Source organism: Cyprinus carpio, chromosome A7, assembly GCF_018340385.1.
Source record: "Cyprinus carpio isolate SPL01 chromosome A7, ASM1834038v1, whole genome shotgun sequence".
Taxonomy (NCBI): Eukaryota; Metazoa; Chordata; class Actinopteri; order Cypriniformes; family Cyprinidae; genus Cyprinus; species Cyprinus carpio.
Window position 1 is genome coordinate 38,876,972 of NC_056578.1, and position 23,355 is coordinate 38,900,326.

At 36.3% G+C, this 23,355-nt stretch overlaps 1 protein-coding gene across 4 annotated transcripts in view; it reads right to left on the minus strand.

Moving 5' to 3' along the window:
- LOC109093359 (zinc finger homeobox protein 3-like) overlaps positions 1–23,355 on the minus strand; it is a 251,763-nt gene that overhangs the window by 188,834 nt on the left and 39,574 nt on the right. For all 4 annotated transcript variants that reach the window (XM_042761108.1, XM_042761109.1, XM_042761113.1 and 1 more), the window contains exon 2: positions 10,852–10,904. The gene's annotated coding sequence lies outside the window, so the exon portion shown is untranslated. The remainder of the gene's footprint in view (positions 1–10,851; positions 10,905–23,355) is intronic.

The window sequence follows — 23,355 nt, forward strand, 5'->3', positions numbered from 1 at the left end:
TTTGGTTAATTTTATTTGGTTACATTTTAATGTGTCCATGTTTAAGTGTAACTATACATTTAAGTACAGAGTAATATTAATTAACAAGATGAACTACTAATTAAAGGATTTGATAATTATGCTAGGATACTAATTATGCTTTGTTGTGTGTAATAGTACATTTAAAACAGTTAATTTTCTAGAAAATAGAAATAGAAATTTTGCACATGTAGAAAACGTCTTTTTGTATATGCATTTTTATATATTTAAAAAAAAAACTTTTTTCTATGACGTACACAAGCACACAAATCAATGTTAAACTTAAAATAGTATGTTTTACTTTTACACAATTTCAAGTTAAAGATAAGATAAAAAAAGTAAAAAAAGTGTAAAATAAACATCTAGAGAGAGTACTTTAATTTAATTAATGCTTATTTTAAAGACACCTAATATAAAGTGTTTCCCTGATTTTAGTTATTTAGTTTGTTATTTAATTTAGTTATACTTTAGCTTGTAAAAACAGGTAAAAAAAATATATCTGTAAGTCAACCAAGATACTTTTATTTCAGTGGCATTTTTGTCACCCATTTTTCTCCCTCTTTCTGAACATTTGACAATAGAAGAAGCTTTATTTAGTCTAGAAAATTCTGAATAAAGCATATAACACCAAGTAAATTCCATTCCACACACACACATATATATATATATATATATATATATATATATATATATATATATATATATATATATATATATATATAATCTTACATTTGAATTTTTGAAAATTGGGAGCCTAAATATAAAACATGAAAGTCAATCTGAACAAAATATAAGGTTTAACTCATCAGCTCTGTCTGACTTCCTCTCTTTTTTACTGCATCCTTTCTTATCTTCCCCTCCCGCTTCTATCCCAGTTTCTACTCATTCACTTTCTCTCCCCCTCTGTCCGGTCGTGTCTATCTCTTCTTCATAAAAGTCATGTCACAATGAGTGGATGCCAGTCGGGCTTCAAACACACTCAGGCAGTTTGTGTCAGCGCACGTGACATTCCAGACAGGCTCTGTCTCATTGAGCCGGGTTTTATGAACGATGTCTCACTGATGTCCCTCTGTCCTCTCACATTACACACTAGTGCACCATTCACTGACAATTACAATGAGTTTATACAGAGTAAGAAAGTGCGTCATTCTCTTAATGCAATTACAGAATGTGTACGCACAGAACACACACACACACAAACATGTACTTGTGTGCTACAGGGTGAAAGAGCGAGCGGAAAATGTTAATTTATGCAACACATGTCCCAGGCCTACCCTCACCCAATCTGACACTGGAACAGGACAAAAGTTGGATTCATCCTACATAACAAACATGTAGAAATACAGTATTTGGACAGTTCAGCTACACTTAAAAATGTATGGATCCCAATAAAATTTTATAAATAATAAGAAAATGGAAATGTTTCATAAAATAAAGCAAACCTCAATTTTATTTACAGCTATGCATCAAGGCTTTTATCCATAGTGACTTACAAAAGAGGAACTATAGCAATTTTTCAAAGAGCCAACAATAATTTTAACATATATTACCAACACGACTCTGGAAAAGCTGACTATGACAATATACATTTCATTCATAACGTTATTTTAATTATTTATTTTTGAAGAGCAAATGACATCTAAATATCTTCATCATGCATCAATAAGACTGTTTCCATCAGCGGCACAGGATGTAAAAAGGGAATGTTTTCTAAACTTAAATTTTAAATTATCTGTTTGCTTTTTGCATCAAATTGATAATGACAAGAAAGAGTTATATTGTATTTTTATAATAATAATAGAGTAATTGTTATTGTATTATAATTTTACCTAACTCATAAATATATTTATTTATTGCACATTAGTGTGTTTAAATTGGATTGCAATATTTAAAATGGTTGCAAAATATTTTTTAATATTTTAATATCTAAATACGGTGTATGCTGCTAAAAATCCTTAAGCTTGCATTTAAAGAGACTTGGTAGGAGGTCATTTGGCCTGCAAAGTGTGTAAACCATTGATATAATTGCAATGCAATGTTTTATAGTTCAGCTTAAGTTGCCAAATACTTTTTAGTGTCACTGTTCACACGTTTTGACCTGCGTTTCCATTTGCATCTTCCAATGTCGGTTCTTTATGGCCATTTGGACTCTTTCAATTAAAACAGTAAGAGATTCATTAAAAACAGTCTGCATGGCCAATTTCAGATCTGGGTGAGCCTGCATCTGATCGGACATTGCGCATGCATCAAACATAGCACTGAAACATGACTACCATGTCATAGTTCACATAAAATAGGTACACACATGCAAGCAAACACACACTCACACACACATGCACATCCTCTAAGTCAACTGCTGTGTGCACACTTAAGTGTATGTGAGCCCAGAGTGATATGTTTTGTTCAACTTAGGGGCCCCATAATTAGTATTGATCAGGCCATTATGGTGTATTAGCCTCCAATTGGATTTCCCTAAGTTTAAAGTCAAGTTCATTGGCTGGCAAGTGTCAGCAGTTTAAGTGAGACATTGAGCACCCCATCAGGCCAAAGAACAATGAAGAACTGTTTCAGACAAGAGCCATCAAGCCACGGGCGTACCATTAGAGAGAATCACGCTAACAATAGCCTCAAAAGCAAAATTTCATCTATTTTCCTCATAGATGGCGGTGGGATGGTAAACTAAACCATTAATTCTTCTGAAGAATGTATCAAAGTCAGGAAAAAATGAAATAGGAAGAGGAGACGGGAAAAGACAGAATGTATCCGCTGCTGTGGAAGCGCTTCACGCGCCTTCTGTTCTCCGTCAGCGGCCTTCTGTCCAAATGAGATTTGACGTTCTCCAACTTGGAGCACAGCTCCATCTGCACTGCCTCTGTGTGGCGAACCTCTGCCTCCATTCGGAAGGGGGATCGTGTTTGTACAGATTCAATTAGAAAGTGCAAACAAAGGAAGCCTTTGACAGACTGCCATAATACAAAAGCTTAGCAAGGCCTGAGAAAGCATCCTATTCATTAACGCCCTCAAGTATTTAATAACTTGCCCGGCTCTGCTATGCAAAGACGGATATACAGATCGGGACAGATAAGGGAGAAAGCCGACAGACATGGGCTGTTGATTGCACTCTGCTGCCTGGTCACATGATCGCTCCACCAAGACTATAAGGAATCACTACAGTCTCTGAGCAAGCCGGTCCCTGTGGAGTAATAGAGGAACAAACTAAAGACAATGACAGGGTCCCCTCCAGCGCACACAACCCACCCCAATTAGTCCCCAGCTGGGCCTTTCTCTCCGACCAGGCCCTGCTAAGCCTGCTACACTGCCAATTAAAGGGGGCCCAATTTGTCAGATCCCCAAGTCCTCACAACTCGCCACCCTACAGTGTCCTCCACCCTTGCGACCAGGTATCGGTCTTCATTTAGAGCATGGTGCTCAGCATTAAATGGAAATCAATGGTGTAAGTTTAGCAAAGAGTTAATTACTGCTGGGCCTCCAATTGATCCGGGCCCCGAGTGCTGGCAGCAGAGAGGGGCCATTTATCTCATTCATCTGCCATTAAAAATGAGCTGAGAAGGAGGAAGAGATGGAGATATAGAGCGGAAAGAGGAGGGGGATAGAAGGAATAGTGCATTTGATAGTAAAATCGTGGCATTGTAAATGCAATCTTTCTGTTTCTATATAACACAAAAAGTTTGCAGATATATACCTAACAAAAGTCAGAGAAATTGGCTTTCTGGGTTGCTCTAATAGTGTGCATTTAAAATCAAAATATAATGGCAGTGACGGCTGTTCTTTTATCTCACTGACTCAATAACCCTCCTGTCAAATTTACCATTATGGCTTTTATTACAGGAAATGGAGCCAGTTTTAGTAAACAAATGGCTACTGCAAAAATAGACCAGAAAATGTTACTCATAAATTGGATGTACATATCTAGAGTAGCAACTAGTGAAACTGGTCTCAGTGCAGCATTCTCAATAGATGCTGTTTTCAATGTTAATATAATAATCAAGGGCATTGCTAGATCCTTTTTTGGTGCTCGAGCACCATTGAAAAACTGCTTTGCCCCACTAAAATATAACTGATGAACCCTTATGTTAATGGGATTGACATATATTGACCTGAGAATCCATTTCTCTAATAATTTCAGCAATCAAGTCATGTGTGTTTTCTATCAGCTGTTTAGAATCAGAACTAATGATGCCAGATTCATGAATGAATCACTCTTTTGATCTAATCGGTCAGGCATGTTTGCAAAAAGGTTCAGAATTATTTGCAATTCAGGGTGATTCATATATATGGACAGTTCACTTATGCACCGAATCGTTTGCAGTGGTTTCTGACAACGTGCAAAAAACAACAACAACAACAACAACAAAAAAATTGGATGAGGTAGATATTTACATATAATTCATTGTAGAAAATAAAACATTAAAAAACTTGTTTGAAGCAGCTCTATATGGCACATGCCACTCGTGAACGACTCTGTACTGCAGGAAAATATGATTTCTATAAATTTTTAACCAAAACTACTTAAAAAATAATAAATAAATAAAACATCAAAATATGGCCACATTTATTTGATAGGAAGCCTATAAACCAGTACTCATTTAAAAAAAAAATGGATGGAAAAATCTCTGAATGATCTCAAATATGAAAGCCCTCAGCATATCCTGATTTACACTAAGATATTTATTTACATGCACAGATCTGAATCCCATGCATTACAGCAGCCTGCCTGCTTTCCTTGTGAATTTTGTGAATGTGCCATTCCCCGTTTCGCAGCATCCTTCCAATTAAAAACGTCCTTGAGCTGCTGCTCCACGGCCTTTGGCTGATTGCTGAGTAGAGTCCGAGCAGTGCATGCAATCAGAGGCAAAGCCATAAGGAGCGATAGGCTGAGTGAAAAAAGTGCACATACACAAGTCCAACACACTGTAAAACAGAGATCTTTGAGTGTGTGTGTGTGCGGGTTTGGGGGTTGGACTCCTGTTCTGCAATTACAGCCCATCCTGCGTGGGCCTCTTCAGTCCAACACTTAAGGGTTGCTGTGATTCCTGACAGAGAAGGTTATTTGTTTTTATTGAAGGAAATAGGTGCTGGGCAGCTTGAAATGGCGCAGTAATGTGCGGGGGGATGGAGGGGGCACTCCTGACCCTGCTCTCCCTTGGGTCCTATAGAGTCGGCTGAATGCTGGACATGTTGAGCCCATCACGCCATTCACGATTCTTCTCCAGCGTCCCCCACTCCTCGGGGTCAGCGTACTTCTCCATGGCCTTGAACTCACCTAACCAACCCTTCCACCAGCCTTTTGGCTTTGACATTTTCAGCTTCTGTCCAGCCTCTCATTATGTTCCATCCCTGTCGCTGTACTAATCAATACGTCTGTGTTCGTTAATTAGCTCTTCTTACAGGGGTGTACAGATTTTTTTTTTTTCCTTTTTTTTTTTTATTTTTAATATTATTATTATAATAATAATAATAATAACAATTTAAAATTTATATTGGAATTTTTGTATTAAGTGTTGTTGGGGACAGGGCAACGTTTGTGCATATATATATATATATATATATATATATATATATATTAAAAAAAGCACCATAAGATGCATTCAAGTTATGCACTATAAGTCTTCTGCAGCTACAGCTTATATAAGAACTCTTAGTACATATTCACTGAAGATTTTCTCCTCACAGTTCTCAAATCTTTTTCAAAATTATGTTTAAACCTCTATGTTTATATGTCATAATCAGCCACCAGACATATGAGAGCCAGTGTGGTGTGACATCACGTCTTGTAGCGGCAAATACTTGAATTACTGGGACTTGCAATATGTGAAATTTTACAGTACTATTATATAGTGTAATTTTTGCTACCTTGCAGCTGAAAGACAATACAGTAGAAATACAGTAGATTGACTACTTTGATTCTGTAGCCTGCCATTCTACACGATACACTCATATTTATTCATTTATACAAAACAACTCATAAATGAGCAACAGGGCAAGCAATTTATCATAGGTCCAACAATATACTTCTCCAACATGTGAAGAGTTAAAAATGAACCCACAAACACAAGCTTTTTTTCTAAACCAACAGAACTGCATGTTTGCTTTGAATGCTGTAATGACTGTTCTTATATGTCTCCTCACGTGTGTGTGTGTGTGTGTGTGTGTGTGTGTGTGTGTGTGCGCGCGCATGTACAACAGACCAAAAAGAGACACAGAAGGCCATATTTGCCTTTGTGCAGCAGCCGCCGGGGTGTGTACACTGCGGTGTGTGACGTTAGTTCAGCATGTGTAAGCTATGATGTGCCTGCACCCCTGATGAAGTGAAGTGCACATCTACGTCCAAAGAGCATGTCCATGTGACAGCCATCTTGAATCCATCTTGTTTCCTTTCTGATACAGAAGATCAAGTAACTGTGAGCGATCAAACACTACATGTGCATGCTAAATGTGTGTATGCGTGTGCTGACCTGCTGTGCTCATTAGTATTCTAGGCAGGTCCCTCTGCCACTGAGTCTCTGCTCAACCAATAATAATGGCCTGATGGAAGTCTGATGGCCACAAGGCTTTCTCATGTACACACACACATATGATCTCAGTAAAGCGCGCACACTATAATTCACAAACCAATCTACATTTGATTTACACAGTCATTGCAGACAACAAATGCTATATAGTCATGCATAGTTACTAAATACATCTCTTTTTTGGCCTTTTTCGACCACTTACTGTATTTATATAAGAAGCAGAGCGATGATGGAAAATAATGGATGAATGACATTGGGAAATGTTGCAAGCTGTATTCAAGCATATTATGCCCACATGAACACCATAGCTCAATGTATCCAACCCAGATTCATTAGAAAACAATTTGCAACCATGCCTTTTTAGCTTGATTTTACAAATATTTAAGTGTAAGTGGCGTAACATGGTACCTGAGTGCTTTAAATCGCAATGATGTACTAGGTGAGATTACAGGCAAGTTTATAGCATCAAAAAATTCATACCTATGGAGCTGGTTATGTAATGCAAATGTCAAAATGTATTAGATTACAAGTCATGCACAATGGTGAAAGTGCTTTGCGGTCATAATATAGTATTGTGCAAGAAAATGCTTAAAAATAAGCCATTGTTAATTGATAATCTGCCTTGTAATCATAATTTTGTAAAAGGGAATAAAAGTTGTTAATGTTTTACTGCCACAGTTATGTATTTCTGCTGGAAATTGAAGTGAATTTTATATATAGGTACATTTTAGGAGTTTTCCCCCCAAAAAAAAGTAGGTAGAGTTTTGAATTGTATGTATGAGAGCACAACTGCTTGGTAAAGTTTCTGGCAACACTATTTTCTTTCAGTCACACTAAATGCAACTTGAAAATTAAAATCTAAATCAGTCTTGTGTAACATAACGTGAAATAAAACCCTGCATTCAAACAGTGGACTGTGATAATAGATACGTTTTTAGCATTTTGGGGGTGTACCTCTTGGGACACAATTTGATCAATTTATTCATCCTACAGAGTTATTGAGTAAGCAATTAAATGAAATGTTTGGCTCTCTGCTGAAGTTGCCGCAGTTATTCGGACTGTTTAATTGCCTTTTCCACAAACGACGCTAGTGAACCGCTGCCTCTCTTAGCTGATGGGCAGGAAGTGAAGAGAGGAGAAAATGAATGCCACTACACAGCTTGTAAATTAAAACAAGGCCGACAACAGGCTCTAACTTAACCGAGGATAAGATTGGCCTGTGTCTGGAGTATTACTACTCATTTAGAGTCCCCGTCCACCACAAAATCCTTATTAGTGTGTGGTATGTTGTGCTAAGAGAGTGTGTTATTAAAACTCTGGAGTATTTCTTCCTAAAAACCAGCGACAACCAGATCCAAATACAGAAAGTAGGGCCAAACGCAACAAAACTTTGACAAAATGTCTGTAGCTTTATCTTCCTGATCTCTGTCTTTGTCTTTCTTGCTCTCTCTCTCTCTCTTTCTGACCGCAGGCTAAGTGAGTGCCGGGCCGGGCCGAGCTCCCTCAGTGGCGGCTAATGTTCCTGACCCAGCACTCCCCGAGCCACCTTCAGCCCTCCAGGCCTTTGAAGGGCCGACCCGCTCTAAGGTCTCCTGACGGCTGGTGAGGAAATTTGCAGGAACAACTGGAAGAGGCCTGTGTTTATTCAGCTCCCTTTAATGAGGAGAGAGAGGGATTATCACTAGCCTGGATCTCCCCTGGAACGGGAAGGAGGGGAAAAACAAAACAAAAAAAGGAAAACGAAAGAGAAAACGGCCGCTCCACATGCTGTTCTACCTCTGACCACTCCAGCAGATTTTCGACACAAGTGAGGGAGCGAGGGAAAGGGAGGAGGGGGGAAATGAGAGAGCATACTGTGCCCATGTATTTCTAGCCTGCTTTCTGCACTTCCAGATGTTCCTATTGCAAAACCAGAAGGGAGGAGAAAGAGTGCATTAGGACATGGTTTGGGTTGAAGAAGGTGGTGGTCCAACACCTGGCCCAGCCACAAGCCTGAGTGACCCTTATACAGTTCAATACGGGGGCTTCCTGAGTAAGTTATTCACGCTATAATGTTTTATTATTGCAGTGTTTCATTGTAATTGTAACTGAAGCAAAGAATGGTGTAAGCTGGCGTAAAGATCCCTCACGTGGAGTGCTAGTCTCACAGATGGAGCCTTCATGCGTGAGGATTTAGCTTAAAGCACAATACCTCAAAGGTTATAGACAACTTTCATGGATCATAAACACCAGGGTTGTGTAAAATTCAGAACTGAAGATTTGTCTCTCTTTCAATACATGAATGTGATTTTGAATTTAATTGGCTACACCCCACAGGAAGCTGAACTGAAATGTATGATTGTGATTTTGAATTTAATAGTTGAATTTATTTGTATATTTGATTGATGTAAATTAATTATATATATTATATTTATATCTATCTATCTATCTATCTATCTATCTATCTATCTATCTATCTATCTATCTATCTATCAACAAGTTTAAAGTTTTACATTTAATTTTCTAGTTAAAAATTAGTAATCTGAATTCCAATTGCAATTCTTGATTCTGTTTGCTACCTCAATTAATTAATTTTAGGAATGAACTTACAACAACTCTTACAAGGCATTATCAATCATTTTAATTTTAATTAGAGCTATTATTTTGACACCCACATTTAAAAATGCAACATTCACAACCCATAATACAAGATGAAATGCAATGATCAAGGCACACAAATAAAAACAGCACAGATGGAACTTGCTCCATCGCCCCACCCCACTCTAATTTGATTTATCCGTTGCATATTGAAAGGCACAACTCCAGTAGATGTCTAGTTGTTGACAGCAAGCTGACCGGGTTCTCTTAAACAGTGAGACAGACAGCACCAGTGGATCAATAGCAATGTCTATTGTCCACACATTGAGGAGAGCATTAGGACTGCTCATGCTGTATCATGCGTCCTTCACTGATGCAGGTCAGAGGTCAGGAACTCTAACCCTACAACACACAGCTAACACATGAGTCGAACTCGATCGCCAGAGGCTGTGCTGAGCAACTGCCCCTTTCTCCACTCTGGAGTGGAAGTGCAAACAACCCACCGCTTCATAATCCACACGACAAGATCAACCTCAGACATTCAGATGACCTTTGACCTTTGACCTCCATCCAGTGTCTCCAAGTTCAAGGCTAGGCTAGGGTAAGATACAGATAGATTGGAAGAAGGACTTGAAGAGCAGCCATATGGCTAGCAAAGACCCACGGACCAACATCGGTTTACAGATGAAGAGAATGTTAGCCTGTGTGTGAGTGAGTGTGTGTGTGTGTGTGGTTTGCTAGAAAACATGTTGCCAAAACACTTTCACTCTCCATCTGGCTCCCCTTTGAGAGCGCAGGCCTGTTGGTTTACAAGTCTACCACTTCGGAGCCATAAAACTGCACTTGAGTGGATTAATAAATAAAAAAAATAATAATAGAATGCCACTTCATTGGTGTTGATTAGCAAAACCACATAATGTTGATATCCAATTATGCGAGATTGCCTCAACATCTGTTTTTTACACTGAAAGTGTCTTTAAATTTCTCATAAAAGAGAGGCTGATATTTTTATGGCAATTACTCACTTGCATTTAAAACAGTGGGACTTCAATATAAAGTATTACAAAGCAGCACTTCTTTTAGGATCATATGTCTTAAAGGCAAGTATGAAACAAGAGAGATGTTTTTCAAGCATCAGTAAAACAGTAGATGGCTTTTCTGCCTTATCTCCTTGAGGGATGCATTTAATACCCTCTCAAAACATTGTTAAGTATTTTAGGTAAGCTCACATGCCAATTAATCATTTATAATAGAATATGAATGTATAATAACATATTAATTATATGTCATTACAAACATTTGCCCTCAAATATTTGCCATTTTATACAAAAAGCACAGTGCTGTAGTTTATCAATGCATAAATGTTCTCTGTTCCTACTTTACTTGCTTGCAAGGACGTGACATTTTGTCATGCAGCGGCATCCCATTTTTTACCAATAATTCTCAGTGAGTGACAGAGGCCAGGAATAGCACATGGCAAACGACTCCAGTTTGAGAGATCAATATTGTAGTGAGCTCCTTTAGATATACTGTCACATCTAAACCTGCACAAACATCTCTGTCAGTGATAATTCACTCTCCCAGTTAAATGCACTAAGCACGCTGTGAAAAAAAAAAAGACACTGAAAATTTGCCCACGAGGTAGGTTACAGATGGCATGTTCGGAAATTACACTCAGTATGACGACAAACTTCTTTTAATGGTTTTGTGCGCTCAGACTCACCAACAGTCGATGAAGAGCAGCTGCAAAATCCCTTTCCTCGTTTCCTCGCAGACCTGAAAACGACACACAAAGAAATAATCATAATCAAACAGCTTTCAATCAAATCTGAAATTCAATTTTCCTCATCCACTTCAATCAGCCGTCTCAAAGAAAACACCAAGGTCTCTAATCGCCAAGCTGACTGATCAACATTCTTACTCAAATACTTTCTGACTGGTCCCAATCATTTCTGGCACCAAGACCATACTTAACACTATATAAAATCAGTTTGAGAATAAACCTTGTGATGGACAAGCCAGGGAAAAGACCAAACCTACATCCACGACAATGGGAGGCATATTGTTCCAAAGTACAAAGGTGTACATCGTGACAACAATAGCATGAGGCCCTCGTGCTTGTAACGCATATATAGACAGAAACACGCTCTGGGACGAACGTACTGATATTTCATACCATACCACTTCACAGCCATTTACTGTGCTCTTTATATTAATACAATTAATACAAGAGCAACAGAAATGTAATTGTAAAACACGTTGAGTATAGATTTTCATTTTAAAGCAAGAGATGACAAATAAATGATACTGAGAATACATAGTTGACTAGCAGCCTTTGAGACCTTATCTATCTATCTATCTATCTATCTATCTATCTATTTTTATATCTATATATGAGAATATATAGTTATCTAGCATTCTTTGTGAACTGTATATATGTATGTATATATAAGGGAGTAATACCTAAAATTGAATTAAATGTGAATTTTTTTTTTTTTTTTTTTTGTAAAATACACACTAGTAATCTTTGTTTTATTAACATCTTTCAAAAATATATATATATTTTTTTTTTACAGTGCACATGATGACATATTTTAGTGCATTACTTTTACATGAGGTTTTATTTTCCTGTCAGTGCATTAAAGCAGCTTTGGGCCAATGTGCTAATTACTGGCTCTTTTTAATAAGAGGGCATAGGCTCACATATACATCCAGGCACAGTGACAGATTTATGATGCCCCGTGGAGGCAGTAGCGAGGACCCTGGCCTCCAATGGCCGACCACAGCTGAGTGAGATATAGTGAGGTATTGATCCCAATGCCACTTCATTTCGCAATAACTATTACACAATATTCGCTTGCCCGCTCCTGGCCACTGATTTATACTGCCCTGTTATTTGCATTAACAGTAAGTGATTTTCGATACCGTGGCTAAGGAAGGTCTTCTCAACAGATGAAGAAACATACCCACAATTCATCAATGCATATTATGTGCACATGCAAACTCTGGTATACAGCTTTCACTCTGTTTAAATGCACATGCATCTCTCCAGTTAAGATCTGAAGAGCAGTGGATCCACGGTTATTACAGTTAACTGAAAATTAAACAACAAAAACATTTTTATGACTTGAAATAAAACAATCATTACCCAAAATAATATAAAATGTTTTATTTCAGCTAGTAGCGAAATTAATAAAAACTATTTGGATCCACGGTTAATTAATTTTCACAGCCTTCGCTCATATTTACCAAGGGGTATAATATATATATATATATATATAATATCGGCACCCTTGGTAAATATGATCGAAGGCTGTGAAAATTAATCTGCATTGTTAATCCTTTTGATCTTTTATTTAACAAAATCACAAAAATCTAACCTTTCATTAGATAATAAGAATTTAAAATGGGGAGAAATATCATTATGAAATAAATGTTTTTCTCAAATAGACGCTGGACACAATTTTTGGCATCCCTATAAATTCTTATGAGTAAAATATCTCTGAGGTATATTCCCATTCATATTCACAGTTTTAAGCACTCCAGGGTGAGTTATTAATATGAAATTATCCAGTCATGGCTTCCTGTTTCACAGAAATATAAATAGGAGGGAAAACAAAGCCCAAATCCCCTTACTCATCCATTACAATGAGAAAAACCAAACAATATATTTCTGATGTGCAGCAAAAGATTATTGAGCTTCACAAATTAGTGAAGTGGCTTTAAGAAAAGAGCTAGAGCAGTGAAAATTCTTTGATCATATTTACCAAGGGTGCCGATATTTTTGGCCATGACTGTGTGTGTGTGTGTTTTTTTTTTTTTTTTTTTTTTTTTTATTATTTACATTTTTAATGATATTTTTTTAAATTAATGTGTGTTTGTAATAGTAACACAATGATTCCTAAAAAAAAAAAAAAAAACGCTTAATAAATGCTTGGACATCAAATCCTATAATAATAATAATGCATAGTCACATGTAAGATTATACAATAATAAAAAAATTGGCATGTAAAATTACAAAATGATTATATTTTATACAAGGCAGGTCAGTAATTAATCTCAATATATAATCTCAGTAATTCCACATTTGTGATCACTTTTGCTCAGGGAATAAATTAGTCAGTGCAGCATCAAACTGAGAATAAGGCTGAATATGCAGGCTGTTGTAGTGCTTATGATTTGTGATAGGTCAGTATTCAGTCATTTGTGATCCATATAATCACTGACTAGTGCCTGAAAGCAGCCCACAGTGTCAGGCCTAAGTCAGCAGACCACCTAGCGACAGGGGTGCGTATATTCAAGCCAAACGCGTGCCGAGCTACGAAAAGGGAGGGGAGGTAGGAGCCACGTGCCAAGCTGAAATTCTCATACAACGTCCCCTCTGGAGGCGTCTGAGCAATGCCTGCCCGGCTTGCCCACTCCACCGCGCTAAACAAAAGCATTAAGCAGCCTTAATTGCTACTTGGATGTTTTGCATCTGGAGGGTGTCAACTCGGTGGTGATATGTAAATCAACAGCCCCGCCTCCTTCTCCCCCACCCACTGCCCGGGCATAATAAGCTCTTTATCTGCATATGGGGGTGGGCAAACAGGCAGGCTGGCTGCCAAGTTTGAGTGTGGCAATGCAGAAAAAGACACTTGTTGCCATAACGCCAGTCTGTTATGCCAAGTAGAGCAGCACGCAGGCAGATGGCTGGGCTCTGCTGGCAAGCAGACAATCATACGATGCCACTTTAATACCAGCAGGAGAAAAAAGGCATGTGGCATCTGGGTCCACCCTGACTCAGCTCCTCAACCCAGATTCACTTCATTCATGAATAGAGCCCATTCATATGCACAGCCTAGGCTAATTTTATGCTAATATCACCAAGGGGAGGAGGCAACGGAGTTAAGTGGGTGTTTGTGTGATTTGAGAGTGGGCTGTTGGGTTGGTAAAAGGTCTGAATTAGTCTACAAAATAAACACAGACTTAACCAGAGGTCAAGGCAGAAGAGATTTGTGTGTGCTACTATTAAAAAAAGAAAAGAAAAAAAAAGTACATTCTTTTTATGAGAACTTTAATAGAGCTATAATGATTCAGTTTTATTAAAGAATATCAAAGTGACATCAATATAGATAAAAGATTAAGTGCAATTAAGGGCTTTTTGCTGGCAGGCAAATATATTCATGCTTTTTTTGTAGATGGAGAGGAAATTAAATTTTTTGGGCTATTGAAATTTAGTAACTTGATACAAAATGCATATTCATTTTTGATTAATTTTCAGCTGAGCAACGCTTGGCAGTCATAGAAGTCATTTGGCTGAAATATATCAATATTAAATGTTATCTCACAGAGCTACGATGTCCAAATACATTCCCACAAATACTCCCAACAACAACATTACCTTTATCACACTTCAATTTATGGAGTTTTACCATCATGTGGTGTTCTGGTCATTTTGACCCAGAAATGTTTGTTATTGCAATGTTATTATAATGGACTAAAATGTACCGACTTTGCTCACACATATTTTAATTTTATGGAGTTTTACCATCATGTACATATATATATATTGTTTTGATATTATTTTCTTTGGGGATTTTCTTTCAGTTAGCAAAGGCTTGCATTTGTAAGGTTATACCTGATTGATTGTAGGCCTCATTAATGAGCACCACAGTTTTTGAGTGAACATTGGTAGAATTATCCACAAACAATTCTTGTTTCACTCCAAAACTGAGATGCATAAGCTCAGATGAATTTACATTCAATTTTTTAAAAGGCTTCTAATTTTTGGCTGGGAACACTAAACTGGGTAAAGGATTTTCAGCACAGCACAAGATTTAAAGGTAAATGGTGATGAGCTGAAATGCTGAGCTATTACTCCAGTGTGTGTGCGTGTGTGTGTGTGTGTGTGTGTGTGTGTGTGTGTGTGTGTGTGTGTGTGAGAGAGAGAGAGAGCACAGGGCATGCTAAAGTCACATCCCCTGGAGCTTTAAGTGTCCCCAAGCTCACACCACTCCCATCAACATCTCGCCTTAATGCATTTTCTATACCTGCCTGTGTCTCAGCTCTATGGACTCTCCAATGATTTAGAGGCAGCAACAAACCTGTCCCATTTTTAGATGGACATTATTGATAGACTGTCACTTCAGATTGTAGCTAACTGCTAATGGTTATTTTATAGTGCATATGTCAAATCTGATGTGGAGTGTGTTCGTTTACTTATTTATTTATTTCCATTTTTGTTTCTTTTTTTTTCTATTTCACCACTCTTTTACACCATGATGTTTCCAAGCTGGTGAACTGTAGGAAAGCTACAGATAAAAAATATCTTACAATAAAAATCTGACTTGACATGGCATGCAGTGGTTGAGTGTAAGTCCCAAAATGTACACAACATAAAAAATCTATCACATAATCTAAATAAGTTGTCACAGAATAAGAATTTGTGAATAACTAAATTTTGACAAAAATGTCAGGTATAAATTTACAAATCCAAGGGGACGAAATGCAGATTAATTAATAGCGCCTACGTGTCTGATTAAATTATTTGATATATATATATATAAAACAAATACATAAGCCTACAACAAAAACACATTAATTAATTTTAATAAAAAAAACGACAACAATAGCCTATTATTATTATTATTATTATTATTATTAATATTATTAATGGTTAATGGCATTCTATTTATGCTAAATTGCTTTTTTAATTTAATTAATTTTTTATTTTATTTAGCTGCATAATTTTTTTTTAGTGAATCATTATTATGTTAGCATACAAAGTAGCCAACTGCCATCTAAAATATACAAAGTAGCCACTGTAAATAAATAATAAATTAACAATGATGTAAGTAGAATAAAGATTATCAGAGTATATTTTATGCAAAAAAAAAATATATATATTATTTTGACTATCTACCAAAAAAAAGGTTAATTCAGTGTGTTACTTGCGATTTCTTTCTAATAAAATCTTAAATTTGCTAAGACTTTTTTGGGTAAATTTTATTAACTTCTTTCAGTGTATATAAAACAAAAAGAACATAAATGTATTGTTTTTAGCTTCCCTCTAAGACATGCACCAGTGTCATAGATTAACCCACGAGACATCCTGAACAAAGTGTGTTTCAGCGTGTATGTGTGTGTGCGGTGACTGACGTTCCACTTATGCCGGGATCTTAAAGGACCCCAATTTTGTGGATATTAATGAGAGCACCTGCTCAGGGAGAGGCTTCAGTGTCACTGCATCACTTTGTGTATCAATGCCTGACTGACTGCATGGCTTTTTGTTTCACCACTTGAATCATCAAAGTCGTTTGAAATCAATTTAACAATCGTTCCTGAGAATGATTTGAGTATGTAAATGTGGCCTGGTGTTGAAAAACAGGGAAAGCAAGGAAAAGAGAGAGAGAGAGCGAGAAAGAGAGATGCAGAAGTGGCAGTGAGCATCTATTACTGCATTAAAGAGTCGAATCCTTTAATTCCACTCCCAGCAGGACACTGTGAATGCAAGAAACAAAAGCAGCGAGAGGGACACGGCCAGACAGAGACATAAAACAAATAATTGCACTGATGAACAACCATCATCAGCAGTAAAGAAAAGAACAAAGTGAAAAAGAAAGGGGGGAAATGAAGGAAATGTTGTCATCCAGATGAAAGATGTGCGATATACAGTAGCTATATATTCACCGGTTTTCAGCCTTTGTATAATCTCCATATTTATGTATTTGCCGTTAATTTTCCCCTCAAACAGAAGAACCATGAATTGAACAGATGCTGTAGGCAAGCAGATTCAAATACTAAACAAAAGCACAATTATATTAAATTTTTAGATTTTTTTTATATAGATTTATTCCACCTTAAATGTGTATATCTACAAAACTAGCATGTTTGTGCCAAATAATAATAATAATAATAATAATAATAATAATAATAATAATAAAGTTTTTTTTTACAAGATACAAGGGGAAAAGACAAAATTGTGAGCGATATTAACTCTCGCAATTCAGATTTTTTTTTTCTCTAAATTCTGAGTTAACATCTAGCAATTCAGTTTTTTGTTTGTTTTGTTTTTTATTTAGTTTTTTGTTTTCACATCTCACAATTCTAAAAATTCAATGAAAATGACAATTATATTTTTCAGATATAAATCACTGTAATGTTGTTCAATTTTACATCACTAACAAAGTCACTGCGAATAAATTGTGAATACTTCATATACCGGACAGCTGTCTACCAGACATGCATAAATAACTGCATTCTGAGACTAAATGCATAAGCATACACAAAATGAAACACAAGTGCTGAGAGAAAAGCTACAATAAGCAGAAGATTTGTGGTGTTCGGACACAAGAAGTGAACACAAAAGCTCAGGAAAGATTCAATTAAGCATCATATCTACTGACCTCATTGCCATGGTTACCAAACAGAAGAAAATATTAATCACATCCGTACTTGAGAGAAAGAGGGGAAAAGATGGAAATAGAGGAGAAAGACATACGTTTATATGTTTTCAAGAGTAAGTGCAATTTAATAAGGTCCAAAACTGCAGTCTGTTGCATGCGTCCTCTCTATGCCCCCTCGACATCATCATCTTTATGTTGACATCGGCAGCAGATGACCTTGTGGAACAACTAATAATGCACTTTTCATTATGCAACTAAACATTCTGTTCTGTGCCTAATGAAGACACAAAGAAAGAGGAATAGAAAACATGATAGAAATGAGGAAGACACTCAATTTTCTTCATTCAGTGGGGAGAATGAGATTGAGAACTGAGCTAAATGTAAAACTAATACATTTGAATATATTTGATATCTATCAACAAAAATTATAGGTAAGTGACACAACGGCATATTAGGGGTAAGCTGTGCCATGTCATAAATAAATAAATAAATAAAAACCTATATTAAAAGCACAATCATGCCATGTCTTATTCTTCTGATCATAATTTTTATAAACCATATAGAGACAGACAGACAAACAAATAAACAAACAAACAAACCAGATTTTAAAGTTCCACTGCATTATAGTGTTCTGATAAAATATTTATTTATTTTTGAGTTCAATAATTGGCTTTACATTTGTTTAAAAATGACCTGTAAAGGGGAAAAATTTCTTATTTCTTACTATTAACTAGTTGCTTATTAGCATGCAGATTACTAACATATTGGCTATTTAATAGTACTTATAATGCACATATTAATGCCATATTCTGCATATCCAGCATGATTTTAGTCCTACTCAATTCCTAAATTTAACAGCTACCTTACTAACTATTAATAAGCAGCAAATTAAGAGTTTATTGAGACAAAAGTCATAGTTAATAGCTATTTAATAAAGAGGATCTGTCCCTAAACTCAAGTGTGACCTAGATATGCAATCATAAAAATTCTGCACAATTTTAGGGGTTGACTCATCTTACCCCATTCTTCCCTACAGCTTCTTGTCAATAGCAAGCCAGTTTTAGTGAATGAACCTTCAAATAACTAAAATTGACGAAACACATAGATACACATAGATCCTTCAGCAATAAATGCACAGACTGTGTATGTATGCATAGGCCTACATTCATTTGCATACTATGAGAGCACTTCCTCTATGCGTGTGTCTCCTTGAAGGGGTACACACCTATGTTTCTGATCCCAAAAAGGAGGGGAAAGAAGAGAGAGAGTAAAACAAATTTCACATGCATATTGCTACAGACTCTAAAAAATTTTGACAATCATTTTCAATCATCCTGAGCTGTGGTGCACTGCTTTGGCATATTTGGCTGCACGGCGCTGAGGGGGGAAAGTTGAGCATTGTTCTATTTGATGAAACTGTGGAGTGTTTGCTCACTGTCTGCAGGGACTGTCTTGAAAACAAGCTATCTGAAAACTCCCCCCGCTGTGCGAAATGTTAAATAAACAAAGGCACGGATAAACAAAATCCCTCCATTTTAATGTCACCGAGAAGAAAGACCATGTTTTAATGCTAAGATTGCTGCTGGAAGCGAAAGTGCTGCAGACACAATTTTATATGAAGTTTGCACATCAGCGGGATCTGGATTATAATCACCTTTAATAATTATAAGGTTATGAGAAAGTAGAATGACAAAAAGAGAAAAAAGCACTTGACAAAAAGTGAGTCTCATTGAGTTCAGTGCAGAAAGACAGTTATCAGAGAAAAGATTCATTGCAATGAACTCTCAGAGAGAACTTGCACGAGCCATTAAAGGAGAATATTTAAATACTCTAGTGAAAAATTTTAGAGGTTTCAAATATCGCCTGAAAAAAAAAAAAGACATAACGCAGTGTGATGGTTGTTTAGCAGAAGGACATCTCAGAGGAACATTTTATTGCTCAGAGGTTGCTTTTTTACAGCTCTGGGGATTTAATGGAGTTGTCAGTTATGTTTTATTTAGGTGTCAACTTTTTTTTCTCAGATGTTTCTTCCAAAATTCCTAAATTATGAGATATGAAGATGTACTGTTAATGTATTGTTAAATTGTTGGAATGTTGTTGGAGTGCAGTGAGAGTACAAAGCAATAAAGTGAATGTAAATGTATCCTGTCTGCACTTGAGTTCCTCCCTTACCAACCCATAACAGACTTTGATATCTTGGCAAATATGAGAACAGTTTGAGATATATTGTAGACACATATGTGAAATTACCAAGGTAGTTTCCCCCAAGAGATATAGTTGTGAGTTATGCTTTAAGAATCAACTTTTTCTTCAAAAGGTTTCTCCAAAAAATGCCTAAATTATGAGAAATCAAGATGTAAACAAAAGACAATTGCAGAAATGCTATAAGAGTACAAAGCAATACACTGAATGTGGATATCCAGTCAGAGATCACTTGGTTTTTATAGAAATAGTTAATTTTAAATGATCAGACTTTGGTATATTTGCTATGAAAACAGTTTGAGACACTACCGAAATCTTCAAGACACATATGTGAAAATATCAACATCTTTTTCCCCATAACATATTTTTTAAAAGGAAGGAAATATAAGAAGCCTCTCCATTTTATTTCATTTCTGTCTTAAAGAAGAATTGAAATCATACATAGATTTAATTTCTTTCTTGTGTGGGGAGGATAATGGATCTTCAACATGCCACAAAATGTAGGATGTCCTGCTTGATGCTTTATACAAACTGCCATACTGATCTTTTTCCAGGTTCTTTCATCTTAACTCTTTCTTAAACTAAAACAATCTCAATCCTATGGTTCAGTATGCCATTTGAGAGCCAGAACCAGTCCGTTTGGTACAGACAGAGGAAGACAGGTCCCATGCAGAACCACGTGATCAGAAACAATTTAATTCCCCAGCATCAGCCATCTCCACCTGATCTGCTCCTGCAAGGTCATTAAGCTCGCCCTTGAAGGTCATGTGATTAATGAGCGGCAGAACCTCACACGCAATAACGTGTATGAGCATGGCTCATATTCATTGGACAGCAGGGCCTGAGAGAATGAATAGCCAGAGACAGCCAAGGTCCTCCAGAGAATCTTCACACTGCTTAAACAGACATTAACAAAGCATCACATTTCCTAATTAGTTTCAGTTAGCTCAAATCTGCTTCTGTTTGTACAATTAAAACAGTCAAAGTCATACTGGCATGTCTGAGGATCCTAGAATCAAAAACAGTCCAGGAAGTAGAGTCAATATGTACAAACCCAACTAAATTTGTCAAAAGAATGACTGCACTTACCTGCTTAGTGTACTTTTTAGTGCATTTAATGATATTTTGTCAATGTCCTGAGATTGAAAATCTGATTCATTATAGTGAATATTTTCAATCAGACAGTTCATTGAAAGTTAATTTGAGTCAGGAGTCACTGTTATGTATTTTTTTTTTTTTTTTTTTTTTTTTTTTCTAATATTTGGTTAATTGCTGCTCATCACTGTTATATAAAATATCATATTTTCCACATTCTAGCTTTAAATATATTTAATATATCTGTTTAATTGATTTGTTGCTTTAATCGTAATAAATGATAAATACTGATTGTAAAATATATATATATATATACCATCTGATATGTATGTATCTGAAAAATTAGTAATCCCTTAAACAGTTTCAATGCAGCTAGGTATTTTTTCAATAGTGTAGCTTAGTTTAACTACTTTAAATTATGAGTAATGTATGAGTAGCTGTAAAGCTATAGTTTTAAACCTGCACATTATGAATACTAGCATCACAATTGAATTGATGCTGATGGTATAGATTCACACAAACTTCACAGCACATCATAAACACTGATTACTCACATTCAAACATCAATGAGTCCAGATCAAATGAGCTATTCAATCACAGGTTCCCAAACTAGGTGAAAACATGCAGCTCTGCTGAATATGGCAAGAATGCATTATGATTGTTTGGTGGCTAAATGGAAAGAAAGAAAATGTTTCTCTTTTTGTGTGTGTGCGTGTGTGTGTGTGTGTGTGTGTGTATGTGTGTGTGTACTCCCCAACATCAACACAAAACTTTATCATTAGCTTAAGAATGTATTTGACTAAAATTGGCAATATTGAAAGTCATTAATTTTTAAACAACAACAAAAAAAAAACAATATTGTTGCTCTTTCACACTTTTTCCTGTTCTTGTGTAAATGATGGAGAAACTTTCACTAAAAAAAAAAAAAAAAAAAATCACTAGTTTCTTCAGGCCTACAAGTACTCCTGGTTGGGAATTTTCTTCATAAACCACAATGAAAGAAAATAGGTAAGGGAAAATAGGTGAATGGCCAAACATGATGCAATATATCTTATATAGGAATATTCCCGAAAAATCCGGAAGGGACACACAGCAAATTCTTATTTCACACTTACTTAAGAATAAGTGAATGGGGAGAGAAAAATAAGAGAAAAATAGTGTTAGAGGAATAAACTCAAGCTCTGAGGTAAGAAGCAAAAAAATAAAATCACATCCTTCTCACACACACACACACACAAAATGAACAAGCCCACCACGTCACAATCTCACCTATGATTTAGTGTGAAACAAAGCCCTTCTGTTGTCCTTGCAACATATGATTCAGCTAGACGGTGAATTTTAATGATGCACAGGTATCAAAAATTTAATACACACTAATGTCTGAAATCTGTTAAAAACAATCCTGTTTTCGGAATTTGTTACAGAGTGAAAAGAATTCATGGTCAAAAATATTTTTGAAATGTATTTGTCTCTCTTTGTCAGAAATGTCTAAGCTTCAGAAACCTTATTGACCCTCAGTGCTGAGAAACTCCCTCTGGATTCAATATCTCATGAACACATCAAATAAGCAGCAGCTTTTAATAATCAGATCATATGAAATCTGGGTATGTTTTAAAAGGCTGATTAAATATAGTAACTATTAAAATGAATTACAAAAAGTTTTTTTTTTTTAAATAAATCATGTGTGAACTTAAATGATAACATTTATATATTATGTGTTAAATTGAATGATAACATTTTCTTTTTATTTTTTTTTTTATAAGTTTAAAAAAAAAATAGTCACAATTAAAAATTGCTTTGGACAAAATTAAATGTATTTACAGAGGTAAAAAAAGACAAAGCTTTAAAATGATGAAATTGGTGCTTTTTTGGAGCATGATCATGTGTGTGTAAAACGTGCAGGGGTGGAGAGAGCAAAAGAGGAAGTGAGGCCATGCTGAGAGAGGGAAATGGACTAGAGGACATTTCACGCTCATAGTGGCCAGTCAATTGGAATGACTGCAGCGCGGCATGATTTGAAGGTCAGGAGATAGTGGATTATATTCCAGAGGTAGAGAGAAGAGGCGGATGGAGGAATAAACAGACTCTCCTCCCCTCCTGCATTCGGTCGTTCTTTCTCTTTCTTTCTTTCGACGTTATTTCTTTGTTTCCCCCCCACCCCTTGTCTTTTTTTTTTTATGATTACAGGACAGGAAGGCAGTATGAAAACGCCAAAGCTCCAAACAGACAGCCATTAGTCTCACACATCACGTCCCATGCGCACATACACACACACACAAAACACGCTGAGAAATCTCATTTTAGTCTTCTCTGACGTACTACCTCCCCATACTGGCCACTAACATCTACCCCAGCCCAAACGAGAGAGACGCAGAAAAAGAAAATGTGTTTTACACAAACAATAACAGCTCTATCAGGCAGAGCGCAGCATTCCGTGAGCGTGATTTAATAAAAAACAGAGCGGGATTGAATTATCATATTTTAACTGGATGTGTGTTTGTGTGATTCAGGCCTACAAATGATCCGAACGCTTTTCCGAGGTG